The 7,272-nt window shown below is 42.5% G+C and overlaps 1 pseudogene; it reads right to left on the bottom strand.

Annotated features, from left to right (window-relative positions):
* Nucleotides 1-4,640: 4,640 nt before the first annotated feature.
* Nucleotides 4,641-4,759, bottom strand: LOC132539567 (small nucleolar RNA U3; annotated as a pseudogene).
* Nucleotides 4,760-7,272: the final 2,513 nt, after the last annotated feature.

Genomic DNA, 7,272 nt, shown 5'->3' with positions numbered 1-7,272 from the left:
CAGGCTCCGCATCTGCAGGGGAGTCGCTTCACAGGCGGTGAAGCAGGTCTGCAGGTGTCTTTCTCTCCCCCCGCTCTCTCTCCCCCCCTCCATTTCTCTCTGTCCTAGCCAACAATGATGACGTCAATAACAACAACAATAACTACAACAACAATAAAAAGGGCAACAAAAGGGAAAATAAAAAATGTATATTTCTTAAAAATAAAAATAGGGGGTCGGGTGGTGGGTGGCGCAGCGGGTTAAGCAAACGTGGCAAAGCGTAAGGACGGGCATAAGGATCCTGGTTTGAGCCCCCGGCTGGAGGCCCAGGCTCCCCACCTGCAGGGGAGTCGCTTCACAGGCAGTGAAGCAGGTCTGCAGGTGTCTGTCTTTCTTTCCCCCTCTCTGTCTTCCCCTCCTCTCTCCATTTCTCTCTGTCCTCTCCAACAACAACGACATCAATAACCACAACAGTGTTAAACAAGGGCAACTAAAGGGGAAATAAATAAATATAAAAAAAATAAATAAAAATAAAGGATTGATTTACTAATGAAATAGAAGAAAGAAAAAGAAAACTAGAGAGCCTTTCTGGCAAATTTGATGTCAGGGTTCAAACTCAGAACCACATGCTTATTTATTTCAGAGTTATGGCCATTGTACCACCTCCAGGTGGCCATCATTTTCCCATTGTTGTTGTTGCTGTTATTGTCCTTGTTGTTGAATAGGACAGAGAAAAATTGAGAGAGGAAGGGAAGACAGAGAAGGGGAGAGAAAGACACCTGCAGACCTGCTTCGCTGCTTGTGAAGCAACCCCCCTGCAGGTGGGGAGCCACGGCCTCCAATAAGGACCTTTATGCCAGTCCTGTCCTTGCACTTAGCGTTATGTGTACTTAACCTGGTGAGCTACCATCTGGCCCCTTGTCTGTCTCTTTCTATCTGAAGAAGTCACCAGGAGTGGTAGAGCAATAATCCAAAACAAAAAAAACAAACCCAAACGTGTACACTGTGCCAGGCCTGCTGCTTCTGAAGGCACAGGGCTCTACTTCTAAAACATGATCTCAGACTTAAAACCATTCAGCAGGGTGGGTAAAAAATATAAAAATAAAAATAAAACCATCCAGCTAACATAGCAGATTAATCTGTGCCAGAGAGGTCATGGATGGGCATCCCCTTCTAACTAGACTAGGGAGGGCGCTGAGCTGAGCTTTGTGTGTGTGTCCTCAGGCCTCCAGACTTTTTTCCTGAGGAGCTATGAGTATGTGTGTCATCCTGGAATAGGCCCATTTCTGTTTTCAACAGTAGGGAGTCCATGCATTTATTTCAATGTGTTTGTGGATTTCTAGATGCTGGATGTCCAGTGGTGGGCAAAACAGACACTGGTGCCTCATCTAGCTTGGAAAAAAAAAAGGGGGGGGGAGGATGTGGACACTGCACAAACGGATGCACATGAGAGATATTTACAGATTTACGCCACCCACGCTTAACCCGCTGTGCCCCTGCCTGACTTATATTTACAGATTTACTAAGTCCCACCTGAGGACAATGGTGCGAGAAGGAAGAACTGGAATCTAACATACTCTGAGGGAGTGTGTTAATTTGGAAGTATGTGTATGTGTTTGTAGGGGGTGGTGGTCGTGATGATTAAATGCCAAAGACTGGTCAGCTTAACAGATTTACTGCCTCCCATTCTGGGGGCTAAAAGTCTGAGATCAGGAAGTGTGCAGGACTGGTTTCCTTGCTGAGAGAGACTGTTCCAGGCCTCCCTCATAGATTCGGGTGCTGTTCGGGCAATCTTTGGTGCTCCTTGGATTGTTCAATCATCACATGGCTCTCTGCAGTCATCTTTATGGGAGTTCTCCCTGTGTACACTACAAATAAGCCAGATCTATTGGATTAGAGATCCACCCTACTCCACTGTGATCTCATTTGACTTGGTTAATTCCATCTGTAATGACCCTATTTCCAAATCAGGTCACCTTCTGAGGTGCTAGGGATTAATACTTTTAACATATGAATTTGAGGGGAGAGGAAATAATTCCACCCATCGCAGGGAGTAGTCAGGGAATAACTCTCCAAGGAAAGAAAGAAGAGGAGAGGTTTTAAGGATATGTATCCCTCCTGATACTTTCCAGTCTTGCCATAGAAATAGCTACTGCTCAGCCAGTGTGGAATTGACTGTCTCTGTGGCTTGCACTGGGAATGGAGTCAGGAAAAGTCCCACGGATTGTATTTCCATGTTTTGTCATGTTCCTGATAGTGCATTTGGAAGTGGCAATTACATCTGACACAAGGAAGGGATTGGATATTTTTTTTAATAGTTTGTGTTTTGAGATTCATATGACACTCACTCTAGCTTAGTCTTCTAATTACCCAAAGTAGAGAATGAAAATCTGGTTAATGTGACAGATTGATGCCATCATCTGTCTTGTCAGAATCATGTGGTAATTTTAGACAGTGGAGGAAGTACTTAAGTTTTAATCAATCTACTATTAAGACAGTGCTATATGCTAGCACGTGCTAACTATTAGGTATACACTCAGCTAACAGGAAAAATATTTGACCACCTGTAGTGGAAAGACATTAGCCAACATCTGTAAACAACTGCTAGAGGCACACTGATGTAAATGCACCAGATACCAGCCAACAACCATTGACGGTCCTAGGGCTCATCAAGCTGGTAGCTGACTAGTAGTGATATGAAGTGTATACATGTATCACTTGCATTTTCTAATAGCTGCATTAAAAGAGCTAGATGCTGTAGAATAGTGAGGTGATTCCTGAAAAACCTGAAGAATAGGAATGCCCTCTATTCCGACAAATACTCACTTTTGATTATTATCTGCAGAATGTGAAAAGACTAATTTGAAGGGTTAGTGCACCTCCCTATTAATTACAGCATTATTCTTTATGGGAAAGTGTTGGAAATGACTTAACTGGCCACGGAAAGATTACTGCATAAAGAGGATGTATTGGATTGTCAGAAAAGTCATTGCCTTTTTTTCCCCCCTATACAAAATGTGTCATGACTTGTCCAATAACCCAATAGAATATATATGCAGTGAGATACTATTCAGCTTTAAAAAAGACGAAACACAACCATTTGCAAAACCATACTTGGCACTAGAGGGTATTGTACTGAGTGAGATAAATCAGATAAGAAAAGACATGGCATCATTTGTTTAAAAAATATTTATTTATTCCCTTTTGTTGTCCTTGTTGTTTTTTATTATTGTTGTAGTTATTATTGTTATTGTCATTGTTGGATAGGACAGAGAGAAATGGAGAGAGGAGGGGAAGACAGGGGGGAGGGAGAGAAAGATAGACACCTGCAGACCTGCTTCACCGCCTGTGAAGCGACTCCCCTGCATATGGGGAGCTGGGATCTTGAACTGGGATCCTTAGGCCCGTCCTTGTGCTTTGTGCCACATGTGCTTAACCTGCTGCACTACCGCCTGACTCCCAGCATCATTTTTTTTTTCTTTTACCTCCAGAGTTATTGCTGGGGCTCAATGCCTACACTATGAATCCTGCTTACCACTTAGGAAGTGACTCCCTGAAGGTGGAGAGCCAGGGCTCGAACTGGGATTCTTGCGCCAGTCTTTGCGCTTAACCCAGTGTGCTACCACTCAGCCTCTATGGCATTAATTAAAAAAAAATAATTTAAAAATTATTTAGTGGGTAGAGACAGAGAAAGAAAAATTGAGAGCTAAATGAAAGAGAGGGAGAAAGACAGAGGGATACCTGCAGCACTGTTTCACTGCTTACAAAACTTTCCCTCTGCATGTGGAGATTGGAAGCTTGAGCCATTTCAGTCTTCTTTCTCTAACTGGAAATCATGCAGGTTTTTTTTTTTTTGTCAGTATGATTCCCAGGAAAGTGGTGACTATACACAACACTTTAGGGAAAAAGAAACTGGGGCAAGTCAAATTAGAAAAAAGAAACAAAAGAAGATCCTGATTTTAGAGGGAGAGGGATTGACAGGCAGAAGGGAAAGAAAAAGGGAGCAGAGAATGAGACGTCAGTGTCCTTGTTTTATCGTATTCTCTTAGGGTTGAAGTAGGATGAGGGATGACATTAGCATGAGGGAACAAAATAAAATGAGTGGTCCTGGCTTATTTCCACCAGCATAACCTAGGGAAAGCCGCTAGCTTTTAGACATAGCTGTATTTATTTATTTATTTATTATCTATCTATCTATTTACTGTGATTAATAGTAGGTTGATTATAATGTATAGTTCCACAGTGAATCCACCAAGTTCTGTGTCCTCTCCCTGCCACCTCCCAAAGCTAATAGGTAACCACCATAGTTCTCACAAAGTATTAGAAAGTATTTCTTTCTCTTCTCCCTTCATTCCTCTCTCTCTCTCCCTTCCTCTCTCCCTCTTTCCCTCCTATCCTTCCTTTCTGCAAGTTCATGTGTATTGGTTCCCTATATCCCACATATGAATGAAACCATCTGATAATTGTCTTTCATCTCTTTTTTTTTTTCTTCTGGTTTTTTTTTTTTAATTTTTTATTTAAGAAAGGATTAGTGAACAAAAGCATAAGGTAGGAGGGGTTGATCACCTCCAGTTCCATCTATCTTGTCCCAAAGGGTCCAATTTCATCTATTTTGATCGCAGAGTAGTATTCCATGGAATATATATCCCATAGCTATGTTAGCCAGTAATCTGTTGATGGGCATTTTGGCTGCTTCCACATTTTGGCTATTGTGAATAATGTGGCTATAGACATGGCTGTATTTACAGACTATAGAAATGATCCTTGAAAGTATAGTCTTTAGGCATAGCTGTATTTAGATAGCAGTGTATTCAAAAAGGAGGAAGGGCAATGAAATGAGTGTGCAGTGGATGGGGGAGAGATGAAGAGGAAGGAGAGAGAGAGAGAGGGAGGGGGAGAGGGAGAAACAGAGGGACTGAGAGATATGAGATGCTGTGATTCAACAGTCTACAAGTGACCTCATCACCCTGAGAAAGAAACTTACAGTTGTTCAAAGCCAGAGAATCAGCAGAGGCTTGGAATTAGAAGAAATAAAGGTAGAATCTGAGGACTTGCCAACTGGAGGTGAATGGCTGGGATGACAGACTATAGTAGCAGATGTCAACTCAATGCCTGTTAAGGCCAGAAGTGTCACAAGGGACCTCAGAAGAAGAGGATCCGGCTAGACCATCCACTCTTCAAAGGCAACAAAACTCTGGATTGCGCACAAGTTATCTCTTTCAAGACCTTTTACATCTGTAAGGGTCCAATCAGGACAACAGAACCTGTGACAGGTAATAGAGGGTGTTTATTGGGTTGTCAGAAAGTTCATGTTTTTCCTGGATTTAAAAAAAATGCTACTTATGTGTTATTTATAGGATAGAGACAGAGAAAAAGCAAAGTAGAAAGGGAGAGGGGAAGAGAGAAAGAAAGACACCTGCAGCACTGCTTCACTTTTGAAGCTTTCCCTCTACAGATGGGGCTGGGGGTTTGAAGCTGGGTCCTTGAGCATGATAACATGTGAGCTCAATTAAGGTGCCACTGCCCAGCACCTTAAGAATATGCATTTAGCCCCCCCCCCCCCCCAGCACATTACTTTGCTCAGCTCTGGCTTGTAGTAGTGTTGGAGGACTGAGCCTGGGACCTGGAAGTCTCGGGCATGAGCATAGCCATTATGCTATTTCTCCCACCCCCAAACCTTCTTTTTCCCCTATGTTGTCCTGTACAAAAATGCTTCATGACTTTTCTGACAACCTAATATTTTGTATGCTGGTTAGAGAGGTGTTGGGAGAGATAAATAATAAAAACAATGACGGTGGGATCACTGGTCACTTCCATCAGGAACAGCATTATAAGCCTTCATGTGGGTTTCTTCAGGACTGTACCATCACTATGAACTACCAGTGGTAAGGACTGCCCCACTCTCCGAAAGGAGGCTGGGTCATCCTTCTCTGCCACTTAAGGAAAACAGGTCCTGAAATGAGTGCAGCTTAGAAGGTTCCCAGCTATGACCATGGATTGACATTTAGACTGACACACTATTAGGTTACACAAGCTCCTGTGTTAAATATGAACAGATATGGGCCCTAGGTCAAATTGATGTGGTAAACAGTTCATTGTAATTGTATTTATATAGTTACTTCAAGTTTGGGACCTACTTTCTGCCCTGATCCAACTTTCTAGTTCTATTCCCAACTCTAACACCGTCTTCCCAGACAATATTTTTAGTCTGCCTCCATGTTAGCTATCAAGCTCCAGAAAAAATTACTGAATAATGGGCCCCTAGGAATATACCTAAAATAGAATTCCTAGCTTCTATCCACCCTAACATGCCCATTCTCATTTGTTTTGTTCCTACTTTTTTGGCCTCCTGTTCATTAAACATTTTGTCTTAGTCTGTATTGTGTTGTCTTTCAGCTACCAAGTTGCAGGTGCTACTATGATTCGACCCTGATTTCCTTGGGTAGACTACCTCACCAATGTGTCCCAGAACCTCATCTTTCCAGAGCCCTACCCCACTAGGGAAAGATAGAAACAGGCTGGGGGTATGAATTTGTTGAGGGACAAGCAACCGCCCAGAAAATAAGAGTGGCTACAGGTGTGGCTTGGAAAGGTGGAGGTGGGGCTTGGGATTTAAAAGCAAGACCCCTATTCTTACAGGCTTTCTCTACCAGGACCATCAAGTTACCATTTGGTAATTTGGCTCCCCCCACTCTGTTTTTCCCTTCTGTTTTTTCTCTGTTTTTCTCTTCTGTTTTTTTCATCTTCTAACATGAATGTTACTAATTTTCCTGGATAAAATTTAAAGTACCAGGAATCATGCTCTCTCCTCAGTTCTTTGTTGTGATAATGTGTGACAAACTTTTAGAATGTGGGGAAACAAGCGTAGGCCTTCCCTCCCCCCTCTACTCCCAGAACAAATTGACCTGCCAACATCCATGTCCAGTGAAGGAGGAATTACAGAAGCCAGACCTCCCACCTTCTGCACCCCATAAAGAATTTTGGTCCATACCCCCAAAGGGTGAGATTTGTTAGTGGAAGATGATCATAGAGCTCTGAACTTGAATTCCATCAGGACCCAGAGAGAGGACAGAGAGAATAAAGAAAGGACACTCAAAAGCTGTAATAGGTGTAGCTGTGACTTAGAAAGGAAGAGAAGGCAGGACCATAGAAAAAAAAAAAGGGATATATACAATAGTCGACCTTGAGAATCACTGCAGTTTCCAGTGGAGGGAATGGGGACACAGAACTCTGATGGTGGGAATGGTGTGGAATTATACCCCTGTTATCTCATAATTTTGAAATTTAAAATAA

Source organism: Erinaceus europaeus, chromosome 7, assembly GCF_950295315.1.
Source record: "Erinaceus europaeus chromosome 7, mEriEur2.1, whole genome shotgun sequence".
NCBI lineage: Eukaryota > Metazoa > Chordata > Mammalia > Eulipotyphla > Erinaceidae > Erinaceus > Erinaceus europaeus.
The sequence above is the reverse complement of the archived record's forward strand: the minus strand, read 5'-3'. Positions and strand labels throughout refer to the sequence as shown.